At 42.6% G+C, this 22,252-nt stretch overlaps 2 long non-coding RNA genes across 5 annotated transcripts in view; one reads left to right on the top strand and one right to left on the bottom strand.

The window, feature by feature from the left end:
• The window catches only part of LOC111181380 (uncharacterized), a 220,894-nt gene that overhangs the window by 175,976 nt on the left and 22,666 nt on the right, over positions 1–22,252 (top strand). The window lies entirely within an intron of this gene.
• LOC149748135 (uncharacterized) overlaps positions 1–22,252 on the bottom strand; it is a 293,792-nt gene that overhangs the window by 15,986 nt on the left and 255,554 nt on the right. The window contains exon 4 of the long non-coding RNA XR_016394546.1: positions 8,550–8,641. This is a non-coding gene — a long non-coding RNA (uncharacterized LOC149748135). The remainder of the gene's footprint in view (positions 1–8,549; positions 8,642–22,252) is intronic.

Raw genomic sequence — 22,252 nt, forward strand, 5'->3', positions numbered from 1 at the left:
AGTGGGAAGCAGCCGCGTAGCACAGGGAGATCAGCTCGGTGCTTTGTGACCGCCTGGAGGGGTGGGATAGGGAGGGTGGGAGGGAGGCAGATGCAAGAGGGAAGAGATATGGGAACATATGTATACGTTTAACTGATTCATTTTGTTATAAAGCAGAAACTAACACACCACTGTAAAGCAATTATACCCCAATAAAGATGTTAAAAAAAAAAAAAAAAGAATGGACATAAATGTTCAGAATTCAAAAAAGAAATTGTTAACATCAGTTACCTCTAGAAGGAGGGCTTAAGGTGCAGAGTGGAAACAGGAGGATTGGTCACAAATCTGTTTAAGACTTGAAATGTCTTTGTAGCCCTCCTTTACACAGCAGAAACCTAAGGGTCTATTCTCCAGAGGAGTAACAGAGAAGGTCTCCAGACAGGGGTTACACCAGATACAGTTTGGGGCAGGGGTACCTTAATGAAAGGAGGACTAAATCGGATTGGAGGAAGATTAAATAAACGTTTCCATACTGACTGCCAAGACCTATGCCCTCTTCCCCCCACTCTGTTTATCTCTATCCTTCAGGTAAGAGTTTGGAAAGTCTTTCCCTGGAGAATCCAACTCGTCCAAGAGGAAAATCTTAGGAAATTGACAATGAGGGGTCCCCAAAGAAATGGCTGACTCCGTAGCATGTAAGCCCCACACATGAGCTCAGAGCCTCCAATGAGCTTTAAAATTAAAAAAAATTATCATTCACTGTAGCTAAATATACATATGATAAAATTTTATCATACTAACTATTCTTAAGTGTATAGTTCAGTGGCGTTAAGTACATTCACAAAGTTACGCAATCATTACTACCATCCATCTCCAGAACTTTTCATCACCCCAAAAGGAAATGTACTCATTAAACAGTAACTCCTCGTAACCCCCCTCCCCTTAGTCCCTGTAAACTCTGTTCTACTTTCTGTCTCTATGAATTTGACTATTCTAAGTCCCTCATATAAGTGGAATCACATTATTTAACTTAGCATAATGCCTTCAAGGTTCATCCATGTTGTAGCATGTGTCAGAGTTTCCTTCCTTTCTAGGACTGAATAATATTCCATTGATGGAGCAACACCAGACAGGAAACTATAGAGTTAAGGGAAAGCCTTATGTTAACTCATAGCCTCGAGAGATTCCTCTACCTTCCCAAAGCCAGGATGATGTCTAAAACCTCCTTTCACAGCAGCACAGAGAAGCCACCCCAGGTTCTAATCTCTGCAGCAGCTGACGGTTTTGCAAGACCCGACAGTAAAGTAACCTTTGTAAACTGCATTCTGTATGGTATATAGATCTGCACAGAAGCACACTGAGACAGCTAGCTAGGGCGACACCAAGACGGCTGATGCAGGTCCTGGGCCCTGAAGTCTGAGTTGTGAACAAACACATTAGCAAAGAGAGAGAGAACTCCTTGCTGCTGGGAGCACAGCCTTGATCTGGAACAACCACCCTGGCGTGAACCACCACAGAGCACGAACTGGTGCTCAATACAAGAAATGACCACAGTGAGGCCGGCCATGGTCTGAGGACCCAGACCAAAGTGGAGATTTTACACTGGTCCCCCTTTATAAAGGGTTTTTCCTGATCCCTATCAAAAGCAAGGGGGTTCACATGAAAAATCTATAACGGCTGCATCTTTATATTAATTGATGTTCTTTTTTAAAAAATTAATTTAGTAATTTATTTATTTTTGGGCTGCGTTGGGTCTTCCTTGCTGTGTGCGGGCTTTCTCTAGTTGCGGTGAGCAGGGGCTACTCTTCGTTGCGGTGCGTGGGCTTCTCATTGTGGTGGCTTCTCTTGTTGCGCAGCACGGGCTAGAACGCGCGGGCCTCAATAGATGTGGTGCGTGGGCTCAGTGGTTGTGGCTTGTGGGCTCTAGAGCGCAGGCTCAGTAGTTGTGGTGCACATGCCCAGCTGCTCCGCAGCATGTAGGATCTTCCCAGACCAGGGCTCGAACCCGTGTCCCCTGTGTTGGCAGGCGGATTTTAAACAACTGCGCCACCAGGGAAGCCCCTTCGGCAAGCACTTTAAACGCAGTCGCACTTGAGACCTGCTCTCCCCACCCTGGACTGCGCCCTGCGTCTGCAGCTACACAGGGCTGGGGTGGGGGTGGGGATAGAAGTGAGGCATTACAAAACAGATTTGAAGAAATAAATCATGTAAAATAGGTAACCAACAAGGACCTACTTTATAGCACAGGGAACTATACTCCATATTCTGTAATAACCTATAATGCAAAAGAATCTGAAAAAGAGTATATATATATATATATATATATATATATGTAACTGAATCACTTTGCTGTACACCTGAAACTACAATAACACAACATTGTAAATCAACTATACTTCAATAAAAGAAGAAAAAAAGAAATAATCATGGCACAAACTGTTTATCTTGAACCGTTTAAATATAATTTAAACATTAGCAATTTAGTATAGTAATTTCCCTGCAACATAGTTCTGGGAGGATCCTAGAACCAAATTCTTGAAGTCTCAGAATCAGAGAACTTAAGTTATGCCAGCAGCAACTCATCTTCCAGAAATATGCTACAATGTTGATTCTCAAACTCCAGCTGTGCATAAAGATCCCTCTGAGAGCTTAGTAAACAGACTTCCGGGCCCTCACCCCAAAAGATTGTGATTCAGTAGATCTGGAGCTGGCACAAAGACCTTCATTTCTAGCAAGTTCCAGGGTGACATTTATGCCGCTACTCTGAGGATCACGCTTTCAATAGTACTGTTCTACAGCATTAGAAAATATTGTCCAACAAGTTCTCTTTGAGATGTCTTCATACTTTGCATGAGTTTCTATCCCCCGTTTTCCTCTTTTACTTCTTCGCAACCTTCTTGTGTTCTTCCTTTTCCTCCCCCTGCCCTCTAAATATGGATATGCTCCAAGATTAAAATTTTGCTTCTTATCTCCTTGCCTTTCCTTTCATTATAAGTTCAATAACTACTCATTGAGAATAGACTAATTGTTAAGCTGGCTCTAGGCACTGTGTAAGGCAAAACCAGTAAGATCCATGCCCTTTGCTCCCACATTATCTTCTCTGTGAAAATTTCCTCAGAACTTTCTCACAAACATGACCATCTCTTCCTTTGCTTTCCCATAGCTCTTTATTTGTTTCACTCATCTGGCTTTTATTTCATACTTTCTTGGTTGGGAATTCCCTGAAACAGTATCCCAAATCTTGATTGCAAACAGGATCTAGACTGGGCAAAACTCTCTCAACCTCCAATTTTGATTGTGTCACCAATCCGTATTTAATCTTCCATTCAAAAGTAAGGTTTAATAACTATATGAGCCTTGTAATTGATCAGAAAATTGTGCCAATCTTTTCAATACCACACCATCTTATACCAATACAAATATACATCGGAGTTACGCAAAATTTCGATGACTATTTGGAGATGTTGCAAGATGACAGGGAAAGTGAAACAAAATTCCACTTCTAAGCATGTTAGCGCAAGGCAAATATTTGCTGCATTCACTTTTACCTTCACGCCTCTTCAATGGGGGCGGGGGGGGTACCTGTAAATTGGCCTTGCTGCCTCCACCCAGTATTGTGGCCACAATCAATGACAACAGTGCTCATCTCTGTGGATGTGTGTGGTTAAAGAGGATAGAAGTGGGAGCTGGGGAGAATATTTTCACATAACGCTTCGGTAAATATGGAAACCTCTCTGAGCTATCTCTGTCCTGTCCTCCAGACTTCCTTCTCTGTGATATAAAGTGCTCACATAAGCAGTCAGAGCTGTGATGGAAATCCAAGGCTGACCTGATTTACTAAGTCCTCAAATGTTGACCTCTCCTGGGCAAATAAGTAGAGCAGGAGGGCATTTGGATAAGAAAAATAAAGAGGAGCCATGAGCAAACCAGTAGATCTTTGGAATCAAACAATTTAACATAGAATGAATACCAAGCATTTCCTGAGGAAGGAAGGAAGTGTAATTCTGCTTATCCACTAACCTCAGGACCATATCAAATTTAGACTATCCTCATCCCTTTCGCATTGTACTGGAGACATATCACACTCACATTCAACTTACACACACTCAACCACATGTTTGCAGAAAACAACAGCCACGGTAACCATAGTTCTCACAAAACATGGCCCCAGATGCAGGCCAACTACTTCATCTGCTGCTCAAGAAACAGAGATGTGTTTTAATAATGGAAAAAAAAACACCTGGCTATATTGGCTCCATTGAAAGATGGTATGTGATATATGCAAGGCATGCACACTGTCCTTCATGGGTGATTTAGGGGACCTTCTTTCGTGGAAAAACAGCTGATGTCTCAGTGCCCCTGGGGCTTCCACAGGCAGCTGTGGAATTAAGCCAGTGGCTTCAGAGACTGCTCTTCTAGACCACTGGCTGATGAGAGCATGAGGAAGGCTAGGTCTCTACGGAAACCACCTTCCCGTCCCTTTCTATCCTGCACACTCCTCCCTCTTCCCTCTTTTTCCATTTCTCCTATCAGAGAACTTTCCTCACTTCACAAGATGGGGCAGTGGAGGTGATGCAGTCAGTGAAGGCTTCATTGACAGGGGAAGTTGGTATTGTGCACTTTTGGTGGGAGTTTTCACCCCAGATAAACTGTGTGGACCCCTCAGGGCTCATAAGTCCCAGTGTAATACAATAGCTACTTCCGGCTAAGCATCATCACAGCTTGGTGGTTTCCTAAACATGAGAGACCTTGGGTTGTCCTCACTGTAAATTCAAGCTTAGGACTATTGCTAGGCAGGACACTATTGGAGACTATTTTTATCTATGCCAAACAGTAGCCCTTCTTCTAGCTGAATGATTACCAGGTTTTAAGAGGATAGAAGGTATATTTATTTTTACTGTTGTGCAGAATTATGGAGAAAATGTGTAATTAGAAGAAAAATCCAGATCTCCTGAAAGAAAATGGGCAGCGAGGACAAAGTGGGAACTCACGGTACCGGGGCAAGTTGTTAATCCATCAGGGGAGCATTGTGATTGCTCCAGAGAAACGAGGTCACCAGGAAAACCTTTGCTTAGAAACTAAATTAAGAATAAGGTCCCCATTGTGTGTCTTACAGTGGCCAGAGTTCATGAGTGTCTTGCTTTGTCCCCAGGGGCTCTGTTTCTCCACTCTAGGCCAGTTCTGATGAAGAGGAAGCCATATATCTTCTAAGAATATTTCTGTCTTGTGCTTAACTCAGTAACATTAACAGAGGGAAATGAGGTTATGTGAACTTCCCATGGATATTTGGATGGGAGTGACTCAGTTGATACAAAGGATTCCCTGTGAAACACATCCAAATAAATAGAGTCAAGTTGATTCTTGTGATTCCCTTAGGTTTCACCAGCTCAGGAAAGAGGAAAGAATATCCTAAGAGATAGTGACTCCATAACTATATGCAGATGGCCAAAACACATGGTAGGAGATGCTCCCACAAAAATAAAACAGTGCAAAGATCTTCCACTGCAAATGGATTAGATGTGGAATATTTTAATGATAGAGTCATTTCTGATGCAAATAGCTTCCTCATTGTTCCATTTTCCAAATAAAAGGTTATTCTTGTTGGTAGTCAGTGTGTGCTAGTTTCAAAACCTACCTTATCTGTAAAATCTTGCAGAGCAGAAAATTGATAGTAATGAGGAAAATCAACTCTGAGGCAAAATAGTTTAGATTCACTCAGAATTTAGCAAATGTGAAAATTAGTACATTTAAAAAAGAAATCTAGCCATTTAATCCTACAAACAAACTTCTTACAATCCCCCATACACACACACACACACACACACACACACTCTTATTAGATTTCTACTTTTCAGGAAGTGTTCATTATAGCCCATAGAAAATATTCAAACTTAACATAGGGAAAAGCAAGTCACTTCCCTCAGCAAGGGATTAGAATAGGATACACATTCCTATTTTTGGACTTAGGGAAGAATCAGTTTTGGTCTCCTCTCTGAAATAGGAGTGAAATTTGAGTGTCTAAGGGGCAAGGTAGAGCCACAGGGGGCGCTAAATTGGAGAGAAAACAAATATCTTTGACATTGCTAGGTAGGTTCTATCTGCCTTTGGAATCACCTGAGACACAGAATCCTTGACTACCCTTCTTCAGTTCTCATCCAATCTGTTACCACATTTTTTGTATTTATCTCTTTCCTTTAATTTTTTATTCATCACTCAGAGTGATGAGCCAATGCCTTTAAAATAGTAGTTATTCAATAAATATTCCACAGATGAATGGATTTTTCTCATTCACTTCTAGGCTTCCGGTGCTTGTTCAGCTCTATCTCTCAACAGGTATCGGTGTGCAGGAAGTTTAGAAATACCACTACGGCAATTACTACAGGAATTACTTCTCCTGCTTCTTTAACAGCTGGGGCATTATATGCTAGAGTGGGTTACTCAAACCTGAAATTACTTATCATAAAAAAATCTGACTTGGGATCAAATACAGATGGGAAGAAAGGAAGACTTTGATTTCTAGATTCACCTCAACATCACAGAAACCATATAGGCATCTTCCTCTTCTTTCACTCTTTCTTTCATTATCAGTGGCCAGTAAATGTGAAGATAACTAAGGTGCAAAAGGAAGGACAATTCTCAAAAAAGCAATTAGAAGTTTTAGACAGAGAAGCATAGCTCTGACACATCTTTCTCGAGAGCGTCTGCTCCCACCTTTCAGAATGCCACCAGCTTTTGTTTCATCCATAACTTCTATCACCAGGTCCCGGGTTACTAACATAAATTATGGGTAAAGAATTGGTAACAGAAGTTCCATAGCTTCTCTGGATCTGGTAAAATGAAAGGGAACTGTCTTCCTTGATAGAAATGTTCCCACTAACACAAGTAAAGGAACAAAGAAAAAAATTGCCTTGATGCTCGTCCCCCTTGTACTTCCTACTTCCTCACCTTGAAAACAAACTACTGAGAATGTTCACGGAAGGAAGGTTCTGCTCAGCCTTTGGGAGAATGCAGTACCTAATATATATTCTGCAATAACTTGAGTTGACAATATCAGCAAATATATTGCACTCAAACAAAATTGTTTCAGGATAGAATAGAAGTGATATCAAGAGATAAGGCTAGGGCACCACACAGTATTCATCTGAGTTCCCATACCTGAAAGTACCAGAGAGCAGAGGGTATTCCAGGCCTGGAAGAAACTAGACTCACTTGATCTATATGTGGTTTTCTACTAGACCAAAATGAGACAGTAGCAAATGTCCAATTACACACTGAATAAACTCCAGAGCATTTCAGAGAAGCTCAATGCTTCTTCTCAATAGTGATGTTGAGGCACCATTATATCAGCTTTGCAAAGTCAGATCCTTTGGATAAGTCGGATCCTGTGTGATATTTACATAACACACACGTGTTCAAAAGCAACTCTGGGGACTTGTCCACAATCTTCTCAAATGTTCCCAGTTCTCTGTTTTGTCTCCTAGAACCACTTCGACACATGACACATGACAACCCACCGAAGAAGAATCTCATAGCCTTCTTAAGTCTTTCCCTTTTTTCTTGATGAAAGAGTTGTTGTCATTATTGAGTCTTCTCTTCTTCCACACAAGATGGTACACAGTATTCGCTGTTCTGGACAAATCATTTTGTAAAGCACTTCACAAGTGTATTCGGATGATGGCTAATATGGGGGTTTTTGAACCACTGGTGAGAGATGAGTTAGGTCTGGTTATCCAGAGACTGCAAGGCTTGTGCCTTTGCCCTTTGCTGTGTGAAGCAGCTGTGCAGCCAGAATGCAGAATGAATCTTTGGGGACCATTGGACCCAGATGTGCTCACGAAACTCATCTAAAAAAATCCTTAGAAGGTACAAAAGTGGAGGAAAGAAGCTTGACAGACCCAGCCAATACCTTAACTCTCAGTGTCGATTGCAAAGACAGTTGCATTAACAGGGGGCAGATGCCTTCTGTTCTATTCTTAGTCTTTCAGGTCAAGCTAAGGTATAGTTCAGGGGTCAACAAGCCAGGGCCCCTCGAGCCAAATATGGCCCGTTGTCTGTTTTTATATGCCTAAGGATGATTTTTACATTTTTACATTGTTGGGGGAAAAAAATCAAAAGAATCATATTTTGTAGCCTATGAAAATGATATCAAATTCACATCTTAGTGTCCATAAGTAGTTTTATTGGAGCAAGATTATACCATATTGATGAAGGCTGCTTTTTCTCTACACAAACAGAGCTGGGTAGTTGCAAGAAACCATATGACCAGCAAAGAAAAAAAAAAATCCCTTACAAAAAAGTTTTCTGACCCCTGATAAAGTTCATTCTTAAATTCAACCTCATTCCTTAAATAGATGTGTGAGGACTTGCTCAAATGCATGGATTCTGTTTTAGAGGATCGCTATGTCATCTATTGGGGAATGAGCCACTAGTTTTTATCAAATAGAAACTGACATGGGACAAGTGACTTGACCAACCTTGACTATTAGTCAGGGAAACACAAATTAAAACCACGAAAAGATACTGTTTCACACCTACCACTTTGTAAAGAAATTTTAAGTCTGATAACATACCGTGTTGTAAAGGGGCAGCCCAATATGTATGGGCACTGCTGGTGGACATGGAAACTGCCACGACCGTGTTGGAGAGAGCAGCTTGGCAATTCCTATAAAATGGAAGATATATTCATAAGACGACCTATGATTCCACTCCCAGGTTTATCCTCTATTCTGAAGAAATTCTAGCACATTCACAAAAGGAAACACATAAGAAGGATGTTCTGTGTAGCCTGGTTTATGTGGTTAATGGTTTTCCCCATCCCTTCCAGGCACATGGTAGGCTGTGCTTTCAGCTCCCTTGTGGCTGGGCAGAGCCCTATGTCTAGTTTTGGACATTGGGTTGCAAGCAGAAGCGACACATGTCATGGCTGGAGTGTATATAAGGTCAATGTGAGATGCTTCCAAGTTATAACAATCCATAGAATCAAAGAAGAAATTATAGTGGAAAATAGATAATACTTCAAGTTAAATAATAGTACTCCATATCAGAACTTATCATTATACTCTCAAATACTACATATCAAACCTATAGCCATGCTTAAAATGTAATTTATAGCTTCAAGAGCATATTAGGAAAGAAGAAAAATCTGAAAAAAAATCAATAAACTTTGAATCTTAGTTTGGACTCCACTCCTCAGAAGCAGATCGCAAGCCAATGATTCAAGGGCACATAGTTTACTGGGAATAAATTAGTTTGCCAGAGCTGCCATAACAAACTACCCCAGACTAGATGCGTTAAACAAGAGAAACTGATTTCTTCGCAGTCCTGTAAAATGGAAGTCTGAGATCAAGCTGTTGGTGGAATTGATTTCTTCTGAGGCCTCTCTCCTTGGCTTGTAGACAGCCACCTTCTTCCTGTGTCCTCACATGGCCATCTCTCTGTGGCTGTCTGTGCCCTGACCTCCTCTTCTTATAAGGACAGCAGTCAGATTGAATTAAGGCCCATCCCAATGACCTCACTTTAAATTGATCACTCATTTAAAGGTCCTATCTCCAAATACAGTCACATTCTGAGGTACTGGGGGTTAAGATTCCAACATATGAATTTTGAGGGGAACACAATTCAGCCGTAACAGGGAGGGCTGGGAAGGTAGAAACACAAATAGAAAGTGAGACAGAGAAGGGAAGGCAGCCGATAAAGGGTATATTATTAAGGCAGCCATCACAACAGGTGACTGGAGCTTGATTACCAAGGAATACTCTATAAAACTATGTAAAATATGCATCAGAATTATCCTGGCCAAAGGACAAGAAGATTGGTGTATTTACACCCTGACGGCCTTCGGCCTTTGGTTAAAGGTTTCTCCCACGGATGTTAGTTCCCAGGCACTTCTAGTCCACTATTCCACAAAGAGGGTTCAGGCAGCTCAGTGGCAGCCCTCTGACAAAGAATCAGATGTTGGCCCTTGGAACTCAGGCTGGTGTGCATGAGAATGGCAAGGGGGCATATGGGCAGGGCCCCAACAGTGTCTGCTTAGCAGCCCTCTCCAGAAGTTACAAAAAGAGGAGTAAATAAACCCAAAGAGAATGCAATAATTAAAACAAATTCAAATGTATAAATAGATAAGTCTACAAAACTATGGATTGGTTCATTAAAATACTAATAAAATTTTAAAATTACTGTCAAGACTTCCAAAATAAACAATGTGAGGAATTTTAAAACAGGACATCGTTACAGTTCCCACAGACATGAGCTCATTAAGAGAAGAAATAGAAATAAAAGAGAGAGCAAGTAGCAATTCCACACCTACGTATATACGCAAAAGAATTGGAAACAGGTACTCAAACCTAATACATGTACATGCATGTTCATAGCAGCAACATTCACAAAAGCCAAAAGGTAGAAACAACCCAAATTTCCATCAACGGTTGAATGGACAAGTTGTGGTATATCCACACAACAGAATATTATTCAACCATAAAAATGAATGAAGTACTGATATATGCTACAACATGTATGAACCTTGAAAACATTATGCTAAGGGAAAGAAGCCAGACACAAGAGACCATATACTGTGTGATTTCATTTATATGAAATATTCAGAAGAGGTAAATCCGTGGAGACAGAAAGTAAATTGTTGCTTGCAAGGGCCCAGGGGGAGACGGGAATGGTGAGTGACTGCTTAATGGGTTGAAGATTTCCTTTTGGGGTGATAAAAGCATTTTGGAACTTGATAGAAATGTGATTGTACAACCTGTGAAAGTACAAAATAACACTGAATTGATCACTCTGAAATGGTTAAACTGATATGTGAATTTTACTTCAATAAAAAAATTAAGTGAGGGGTAAGGGGGACAGGGATAAATTGGAATATTGGGACTGACACATACACACTACTATATATAAAACAGATAACTAATAAGGACCTACTGTATAGCACAGGGAACTCCACTCAATACTCTGTAATGACCTATATGGGAAAAGGATCTAAAAGAGTGGATATATGTATATGTGTAACAGATTCACTTTGCTGTACACCTGAAACTAACACAACATTGTAAATCAGCTATACCCCAATAAAAATTTTTTTTTTAATTTTTAAAAATTAAGAGAGAGTATGAAAAAAGGAGTAGAACTATCTGATTTGAGTATGGAACACAGACCACATGCCAGATCTACAGCTGCCACACCCTGACAATTTTTAATACTTTGATGATCTCAGCAAGTGTTCCCAGTTGTCCTGTAAGGTGAGGATTACTAATAACATACATTAGTATGTATGGGAGAAGGGAGTTCATGGGAAAGACATGATCCTTTCCCTGGCTTCGTGTCACTTTGTATTTTGCAGAGTTGATCCAGAGTGTCTCTCTTGAGAAGCAGAACCCACAAACATAGAGGAGCTTACTTTAAGGCTTGGAGATGTCTCAGCTAAAGGAAGTGGGCCAGGGCAGAGTGAAGTGCTCTGACATTTCAAATATAGCCCGTGCTTGGTCACTTAGGAAGATAGATTTGTTGCTAGCAACAAGTACTTAGAATGTGTGTCATTTGGCATGTCTTGAGCTGTGAAGTAGATGCAATGCAGGCAAAAAAATTGATGATGTTACAGGGAGGGGCTGTATGGGGTGCTAACTGCCATCTGCAGTGCCTGGAGGAGGGGTGGAGAGGAGAATCTCTTTCTTTTTAATAGATTTTCAAGGTGGGAAAATCATATTGCAATCTCTGAGCATTTGGGAACAATTGTACTTAAGGTAGAAAGTACACCTAACATGAAGCTGGAAAAACTGGACCCTCTCTACAAACTCACTTTGCAGATTCCTCGGTGTCAGAAGAAAAGGTCAGAGCATTTCAATTGCCAGTGGTCCCCTTACTCCCTCCAGCCACTTATGTGGAGCCCCAAAGAGACAGCAAAAAGCAGAATAGCAAGTACCGATGGCTGTGGGATTTGTAATCACCACATAGGATGACTTCTATGATCTCTGGAAAAGCATGCAAAAGATGTTAGATGAGATGGTAGCAGAGAAGTGATTGAAGCCTAAACCACAACGCTATAGGCATGTGCTGAAGCTAATTCTTTGGCTCCGTTTAGAGTTTATATTAGAAGGTACATTAGCAAAATCTCTGAGAACGGTATGTTATTCCCTACAATTATACCTGGAGAAGTAGGTTAATATTTAATCTTTATCTTAATTTTAAGAAGGAGAAAATTTTATACTACAAATGTTAAAGTGCAAATTAGCATACAATCATAGGTCCAAAAGCTGAAAAGAATTTTGACTAAGTCCTAGAAGAAATCAAACTATTGAAAAAGAGGGGAGGAGCTTCCCTGGTGGCGCAGTGGTTGAGAGTCCGCCTGCCGATGAAGGGGACGTGGGTTCGTGCCCCAGTCCGGGAAGATCCCACATGCCGCGGAGCGGCTGGGCCCGTGAGCCATGGCCACTGAGCCTGCGCATCCGGAGCCTGTGCTCCGCAACGGGAGAGGCCACAACAGTGAGAAGCCCGTGTACCGCCAAAAAAAGAAAAAATGGGCAGAAGACCTAAATAAACATTTCTCCAAAGAACACATACAGATGGCCAAGAGGCCCATGAAAAGCTGCTCAACTAATTATTAGAGAAATGCAAATCAAAACTACAATGAGGTATCACCTCACACCAGTTAGAATGGGCATCATCAGAAAATCTACAAACAACAAATGCTGGAGAGGGTGTGGAGAAAAGGGAACCCTCTTGCACTGTTGGTGGGAAGGTAAATTGATACAGCCACTATGGAGAACAGTATGGAGGTTCCTTAAAAAACTAAAAATAGAACTACCATACGACCCAGCAACCCCACTACTGGGCATGGACCCAGAGAAAATCATAATTCAAAAAGACACATGTACCCCAATGTACACTGCAGCACTTTGCCAGGTCATGGAATAGCCAGGTCATGGAAGCAACCTAAATGGTCATTGACAGATGAATGGATAAAGAAGATGTGGTACATATATACAACGGAATATTACTCAGCGATAAAAAGGAACAAAATTGGGTCATTTGCAGAGACGTGGGTAGACCTAGAGACTGTCCTACAGAGTGAAGTAAGTCAGAAAGAGAAAAACAAATATCGCATGTTAATGCATATATGTGGACTCTAGAAAAATGGTACAGAAGAAGCGGTTTGCAAGGCAGAAACAGAGACACAGATGTAGAGAACAAACATATGGACACCAAGGGGGGTAAGCGGGGAGGGGCAGCAGGGGTGGTGGGATGAATTGGGAGATTGGGATTGACATACATACACTAATATGTATAAAATAAATAGCTAATAAGAACCTGATGTATAAAGAAAATAGACTTACCCTTTATTTCTTAAACCCTAAAACCCTGTGTTCATCCGGTCATCAAATTGATCAGTGCTTGACCCGTTGATTTAAACTCTGAATTCAAGTCCTTCCTGCCACTTTCCTGCCTTAATTCAATCCTGGGTTATTTCTTTTCTTTTTTGTAAGTATGTTTTTTTATTGTGGTAAAATACACATAACATAAAATTTACCATTTTACCTATCTTCAAGTGTGCATCTCAGTGGCATTAAGTGTATTAACAGTGTTGTATACAACCATCACCACTACTGAGAGTGGAACAGAACTTTAAGGATGATTTTTCTGAATTGGTTCTGGGAGTTGACTCTCTAATCTGATTAGATTTAATAATGCTAATGATTCTATTTTCAATAATAAAGGCACAAGTAAGTTACATGAAGAAGTGCTCAAAATGCCTATGGTTGCCACTTCTGCTCTACTGCCTTCTCTCTCCTACAAGAAGAGGCTAGGGTCTGGTTTATAGATGGTTCTGCACGGTATACAGGCACCACCCCAAAGTGGACAGCTGCAGAACTATAGCCCTTCTTTCTGGAACATCCCTGAAGGACAGCGTGAAGGGAAATCCTCTTAGTGGGCAGAAATTTGAGCAGTGTTTACTTTTCTTAGAAGGAGAAAAGTCCAGATGTGTGAGTATATGATTATATACTGATTCATGGGCTGTGGCCAATTGTTTTAACTGGATGGTCAGGGACTTGGAAGGAATATCATGGGAAAATTAGTGATGAGATTCCAGGAAGAGCTGTGTGGATACGTGTCTCTGAATAGGCAAAAAAACGCAAAGGTATTTGTGTCCCATGTAAATGCTCACCTAAGGGTGACCTCAGCAGAGGAGGATTTTAACAATAGGATATCCTGTTTTATAGATTCCAGTTGGCCTTTTTCTCCAGTTACCACTGTCATCACCACAGTGGGCTCATGAAGAAAGTGGTCATGGTGGTAGGGATAGAGGTCATGCCTGGGCTCAACAGCAAGGACTTGCACTCACTAAGGCTTACCTGGCTACCGCCATTGCTGAGCATCCAATCTGCCTCAGGCAGAGATCAACATGGAATCTTCCATATGGCACCACTACCTGTGATCAGCCAGCTACCTGGTGGCAGGTACATTGATTTCATTGGATCACTTTCATCATGAAAGGGGCAGCATTTTGTTCTTAACACAGTAGAAATTCAGGATACAGACTTGCCTTCCCTACATGCAACATTTCTGCCAAAACTACCATATGTGGACTTACAGAACGCCTTATCCACTGTTGTGGTATTCCACACGGCAGTGGTTCTAATCAGGAAAATCACTGCACAGTCAATGAAGTGCACAGTGGGCTCATGCCCATGGAATTCATTGGTCTGACCATGTTCTCCACTACCCTGAAGCAGCTGGCTTGATAGAGTGGTGTCATGGCCTTTGAAAACTCAGTTACAGCACCATATAAGTGGCAACACCTTGCAGGGCTGGGACAAGGTTCTCCAGAAGGCCGTGTGTGCTCTGAATCAGTGTCTAATATTTGATACTGTTTCTCCCACAGCCAGGACTCATGGGTACAGGAATCAAGGAGTGGAATTGGAAGTGCCACCACTCACCATTACCCCTAGTGCCCAACTAGCAAAATTTTTGCATCTTGTTTCCTTAACTGTACACCCTGTTGGCCTAGAGGTCTTAGTTCCAAAGGGAGGAATGCTTCTACCAGGAGATACACAAGGATTCTGTTGAACTGAAAGTGAAGACTGTTGCCTGGCCCCTCTGGACTCTTCACGCCTCTGAATCAACAGGCAAAGAAAGGAGTCTTTTAGTATTACCAGGCCTTTGGATTCGGGTCAATGAAAAACTACAACAACCCAACCCAAGAAGGATTACTCATGGCCCAGATTCTGGAATGATGGTTTGGGTCACTCTACCAGGTAAAGAACCACAACAAGCTGAGGTACTTACTGAAGGCCAAGGAAATACAGAATGGGTAGTGGAAGAAGGTAGTTATAAATACCAGCTACGACCACATGACCAGTTACATAAACTAGGGGTAACAGACCCAAGAGACTGAAACCTGGATCCCGAAGGATGGTTTTGAGCGGCTGAATCAACCAGCTCTGCTGTCTGCCCTACCTCTGGACTTCTTATTAAGTGAAAGAAATAACCTTATTGCTTAGGTCAAGGTTTACTTATACTTTAAGCCAAAATTATCCCAACTGATACAGTCTGGGGGAGTTAGCAATACTGTTTCTGTTATGAGGGCCCCAAAGTCTGGGCCATGGGCTGATTTCCGAAGTAGGAGTGAAAGACATCCTTACACTATCACAACCCCACGAATACCTCTCTTCCCTTCCAGACTCCTGAAATTCCTTTACTAGGTGACAGAAATTATTTTTCCATAATTGACTATCAACCAGCTGACAAAGGAAAATAGTAGTAGAAAAAAATGCCTGGGAAAATGGTCAGTCTAAAAACGAATAAAGCATGCAGATTTAAACAAGACACACTTTACACTATCAAATTGATTTTAAAAGATCCTCACATTCAAATTGCTGGCCAGGTTGTGCTAACGTTTTTGAAAACAAGAAAAATGTATCAACTTCTCTGCTAAGTATCAGTCTGCTTGGGTTGCTGTAAAAAAATGCCATAGACTGCATGGCTTGAACAACAGACATTTATCTCTCACAGTTCTGGAGGCTGGAAAATCCAAAATAAAGGTGCTGACAGATTTGGTTCCTGGTTAAAGCTCTCTTCCTGGCTTATAGATGGCCGCCTTCTTGCTGTGTCCTCACATGGCCTTTCCTGGATACACACACATGGACGGAGTGAGCTCTCTCTATCTTCCTCTCCTTATAGGGGCATGAATCCCACCGTAAGGGTCCCACCCTCATGACCTCATCTAAACCTAATTACTTCTCAAAGGCCCCACCTCCAATTAGCATCATGTTGGGGATGAGGGCTTCAAAATATGAATTTTGGGGGGACACAAATATTCAGGTCATAACAATAAGCAATGTTAAGTCCTTATTAAAAACCATAAAAAGGCTCACACTTTGGTCAATGCCCTCCAGCCAATGACCACAAGGAACACACAGCACACCTGTATTTGACCAAGTTGGGTTTAATGCTTGTGGGGAACCACGGGGAAGCTCGGTGAGAGTCTCAGACAGGACTTATGCTAGGATTTTGGCTAATGTTAGATGTTTTGGGGGTGGATTTAAGGAAGTGGAGGTTTTCTCTGGATTGTTTGCTGTCAGGAAGTAAAGGTAATTCTATGAATAAATCTCATCTAGAAAGAGGAAAGAATAGGGTGAGGCTAAAGCTGAAACTGGTAAAGCAGCAGAAATCACTCATATTATCCAGGATAGGAAGATGTTGGGTTATTTTTGTGGCTTGGACAATGTTCATGACTTTTCTGAGCTCAGACATGATTATGGAGTGGCCTGGTCTAAGGTTCGTGTTCTGTGAAATTATTTGTGCTCCAACAGGAGAACTATAAGTTCCAGGCCAGCTCCTAGATGCCAAAGGCTGCTTTTCTCTTTACCTTTCAACTCAAACACAGTGTGTAGAAGTCAGCTGGGCCTGCCTTAACAAAACGCCCCAGACTGGGTAACTGAACAGAATTTTCTCACAGTTTTGGATGTTAGAAGTCCAAGATCAAGGTGCTGACAGGGTTGGTTTCCGCTGAGGCCTCTCTCCTTGGTTTGCAGATGGCCAGCTTCTTGCTGTGTCCTCCAATGGCCTTTCTTTTGTGCATGAAGAGAGAGAAGGATCTCAGGCATCCCTTCCTCTTCTTACAAGGACCCCAGTATTGTCGGATTAAGACCCCACCTTTATGATTTCGTTTAACCTTAATTACCTCCTTAAAGGCCCAATCTCCGATACAGTCATTGGGGGTTAGGGCTTCAACATATGAGTTTGGGGGGATGTAATTCAGTCCATAACACTGTGCATCAGGGCCCAAGATTTCTAGAGAGATCTTTCACAGAAGGTAAAAGTACTGTACATGTTGATCTACATTAATAGTAGAACTTAGAAATAACCAAGTATCAAAAGCAACGTAGAAAAGGCAGGTGATAGTTCAGAGGACAAATGGGCCCAGGGCTGGCTCAGATAGTATTAGGGTAGTGGGTTAATTGGTAACTGTTTTAATTATTAATTTTTTCATGTTTCCGTGATATTGCTTTTGCAGCAATTAAGATACAAATACCTATGGGAAAGTTGATAAATAGATTTAAGCTTTTTTGCCCCATGGGGTAAGTGAAAGCTAGCAAGTGCCCTGTCAGCATGTTTTAGTGTGTTTATGGGTGGGACAAACCAAAGAGGGGACCCACGTGGCACTGAGGTGGAGAGGAGACCCATGTAAGCAGCGGGCTTCGCAGAAGACCAGAAAGGGCAGCTAGGGAAAACCCAGGAAATCTTCCCCCTTCTGATGTGCCTGTTGTCAGTCCTCCTGTATCATCAGCCCGTGATGACCCAAATCACTTCCAGGCTCTGCCTTCAGAACTGAGCCAAGCTCCCGTGTGTCAGCTGCAACCCCCAACCCCAGCTGAACCCTCACTCGGGTGAAGAAACGCTCCCTTAGGTAGGAGATGCTGAATGAGACTCCTTCCGCTCTGTTTTTGTTGTTGTTCTCATAACTGTTCTTTCAGGGTTTTTTTACCCGAAAGAACTGCCCCCAATATAAAGACTAGGTGGGGTGGAGACCTTTATTTAAGTTGTAGATCTTGTAAAACGGCTCCAGATCCCTAAGCGTGTGGATGGTACTGAGTTTGGGGACAAATCATTACTGAAGAGAACATACTGTAACCTTCATTCTCAAAGTAGAGGCCAATGCTACTATCTGGGCCAAATCTATTTTTAGGATAAAGGCTGCAATCTCTGGTAACAACAGATCCCCACTAAACAGTACGCTGTGCCCCGCCAGGAGGCACGGCCTCGGAACGCCAGACCACGCACACCTCCCCACTAATGCAGCGCACCCCACCCGCTCTTTCACACAGGGGCCCCTGGAGGTTCAAAGAGTTTATTTTGAAGTGATACGGCCACTGGAAAAAGCTTTTATTTTCATATGGGACAAGCCTCATAAAGCGTTTATTTCTCTTCATTAGCGTTCACGACGGCAGCCCAGAAGGCTTTCTCCCGCCAATTTGTCGTTGATCTTATAAAACACGTCTCTCTTCTTGATCTGATTTCCACCCCCCCGTGCATTTGTTCTGCTTAAACCTTTCAGCACATTTGTTAACTTGAGTGACACTGAAAAAAATCGCCACCCCATGAATGTGGAGTCATGCAATCCATGGGATGTGCATAGTTCATTTAATCGGGACAGCTTGGTTCCTTCCCAGATGTTCCCTTTCAGCAGATACCATTGTGTTTTAAAACTTTGGATAATTATAGCTCTGTAAACCTAGAGGACAAGATTGGTTGGCTCCAGCCAGCTCCTTGCTCCTTATGTAATAGCTTCATTGTTTAGTAATCGCCCTATTCACAGAGCAAAGGGATCCATGTCAGCCAAGACATCTATTCAAAGCACTTCCCCTGTGCTGGATAAACAGGAGTAGGAGTAGTCCTACCCAGAAGAACCAGAACACTCACAGGGGACGTGCTACAAGTTTGACCAGGGCTGATTTTCCCTTCTCAAATGGAACCCTCCTTCAGAAATGGCTTCACCTTTCCTTCAGTAACAAATCAGCCTTTCCCTTTGCTGGTGAAATCCCTGCTAAATGCAGGGAGCCCCGAATGGGTGGGGCAGGCCAATGTGGGTGGTGGGCGAAATGCTGGGCCACTGAGAAATGAGATGAAGGGTGTGGGATGAGACACAGAGCACTGGGGGATGGTCCACACCTGTTGTCCCTGTCAGGGAAGAAGAAATTTTCCTCTATCCTTCTAGGTTATCCTTCTGGTCTAAGAATTAAATTGACATGAGACAGATTAACAGGAGAAAATCAAACAAAAATTTGATAACAGGTACACACGGGAGAGACCCAGGAGAACCGAGTTACTCACCAAAATGGCCAAAGCCCTCACCTTAAATACCATCTTCAGCTAAAGACAAAAAGGAATGTTGGATGTAGTGGTTTGGGACATCAAAGGGGAGGTGACATGGTGACACCTGACATGGAGGTGGATGAGCAAATGTTTGGTAAATAACTGTGTGCTGGACCTGCAGAGACGATGGGACATGGAGCAGACTCTGATCTTTAGCCCCTTCCTAGAGTTCCTCCCACCAGACCTAGCCTGTATCCTTTGAGGATATCTATGGTGATGGCTATATTCTGGGTATGTGCCCTCTGTCTGAATTCTTTTAGGTAGTTAAGGGCAAAGGTCAAACAAGGTCAAAGTTTCTTTCTGAGTCTTTTGGGCCTTGATTTGTTTCAGCTTGAAATAATCTGCAGGACAAAGAGACACTTTGGGGTGCCGAGTCTTACTCCCCTACATTCCCAAGGACGAGAGAAAGGAGAGAGAAACTTCCCTAAGTTATTTCCTGGAAGAATCCAGAATGATCTCTGGGAGCTCTATGGGGGCATGAGAGGGAGCTCTGCAATGCAGGAAGAGGTAGAGACTTCTTCGATTTTGTGGAGGATCTTCACCAGGGAGTCTATGCCCATGTCTCCCAGCCTGTAGGATCCCAGCGAATACTGGAGCCCAGTTTCCTCTGGCCAAGAGCCTGGAGGTGCCCCATCAAAAGACGGAAGGCTCTCAGCAAAGCACCGCAACACACAAGCTGCCCTTCTGCCTCCCCAGCTCTCTCCCTGTCCTGATCCTGCAGCTCCAGGAGAGCAAACGGTGGAGAATGAGAGAAGAAACAGAAGGAGATTTAAAGCATAACAATAAATAGGGATATAGAACACCCACTGAAGCTGATTCAGTATGGACCCGGAAGGTGCAGAAATGCTATGACCCATCCTTGAGAATCAGTGTGCTCAAGACTGATTATTAGAAACATTTCTTTCTTTTTCTCTTTTCTTTTCTCTTCTTTCTTTTTCTCTACATATATATATATTCTTTTTATAATATATTTATATATTTTGTACGAATCTATGCGTGTGTGTGTGTGTGTGTGTGTGTGTGTATATATATATATATATGTATAGCATCATGGTTTTGGCATAAAAATTATTTTAGAGTGAAAATATTTGAAATCTTACCTGAACTTCCCTTATCTGACTAAAGCAGAGGCTTCCAAAAAATACAGCTGCCACCAACCCCCCTCCAAGGGGATTCCCTGCAAATTCCAGGAAGGAGACAGACTGCCCATTCCCATCAGCATCAAGAAAAACCCAACAGAACCTGGTATACCTTCCCACTGAAGCCGCACCCGTTTTGTTAAGTGGATACAGAAACCTTTACCTCTGAGTATTCAGCAAGTACTCATTACTGAGAATTCCCACAGGCACGTGTAAATAAACCTTGTCTTTTCTCCTATTCATCTGCCTACTGTTAGTTAATTTGCAGGCCCTGACCATTCAGCCTAAGTAGGTGGAAGAAGAGCTTTCTCCCGAGAGTTTATATGTGCAAATACACACACACACACACACACACACACCCCCACATTTTCTGCTAACTGACTGAACCTGCAGGCCCTTTCAGATCTGAAAATATTCCGACTCCCTGTCCCACAATGCCCCATTGTCACTCCCACCCTGACACACACATTGCACACATGCCACTAGAAGTGGGTCTCCTCCCATCGGGCTCTGCTTCTGTTGGGCGCATCAGCTGTGTCCTGCCTGGTCTGCTGGGCTCTCAAATCTCCAACCACAGCTGAGGCCCTTGGCCTTCAGGACACCAGAGACGTCACTGGGCCTTCTATTGTTGACAAGAACTGCGGCCTGGTGTGGAGGGGGTGTCCTCAATTCCTCGTGTGATTTTCTATCAGAGATCTCACTTTTAAGCACACTGTTTCTATTGTTTTGTTTTGTTTTCTACCCTTTAAAATCCTGCCCTCTCCCCATGGGGCTTATATCTGTATCTGATGTGGCCCAGAGAGGGACCCGTCCCCATTTGGAACCCCCAGCTCCTGCAGGCACCTGGTCTGCGGTCCTCAATGCACTTCGAACACCGTCTGGCACCCGGCCCAAGTCCACAGTCCTGTATCCATAAATCTAAAGTCCAGAAGTCTCTGAAAACAGAAAGACTTTTATAACTGCTTTGGTGTGAAGTGACATAAGGCTCCATTTATCCCACTTAGTGTGAATATTCATGTATTTTGCTGGTACAGGACTGTGGAAATATTGATGTGTTTGATTCCCAGGGTGTTGCCTCAGATCCCTCTGGGATGTTATCAAACATTTGGTTTATGCACCATAGTGCCTTGCTAAAATCTGAAACATTCTGAATTCTGAAACCTATGTGGCCTCCAGGGCTTCAGATAAGTGACTGTGGACTTTGCACGTTCCAGTAAATATGTGCTGATTGAACGGCTGACCCGCTCCTTCCTTCCTACACACGGGTTTCCTTGCAGGTCAAGTTCTCGGTGATGTCTCCTTCCTCTGCGGTAGCAGCTGTCTCCAGGCTTCATGCGAACAGGCTCAGTATGACCAGCGGGGACAATCCACACATGGTCCAAAGCTGGGCCCTGACTGCCTGTGGAGGTGTTATGACATGAAGCTCATCCTTACCACCACTTTAAGAAAAAAAGTAGAGAGATAGACAAAATATTTTCAGATCTGAGCAGGCACGTGGGGCCAGCTAGTTAACAGGAGAAAGAAAACGGAACAACAATGAAAAAAAAAGAATTTGATCTTGCTAGTAGTCAGTTACAAACACCTGAATGGATGAACATTGACGCTCCAGCCATACTGAATCAGCTTTAGAAGGGTGTTCTAGAATCCTTTTTGTTATTTTACTCTCCCTCCTTTTTCCCTTCTCTCTCTGCACTGCCCAAGGTCTGGGCTCTACTCCCAGTGTCCCAAATGGACATGGTTGGATTCATCAAGCCTCCTTC

Source organism: Delphinapterus leucas, chromosome 10, assembly GCF_059928025.1.
Source record: "Delphinapterus leucas isolate spDelLeu-1000000601 "Yukka" chromosome 10, BTC_Dleu_Yukka2, whole genome shotgun sequence".
NCBI classification, from domain to species: Eukaryota; Metazoa; Chordata; class Mammalia; order Artiodactyla; family Monodontidae; genus Delphinapterus; species Delphinapterus leucas.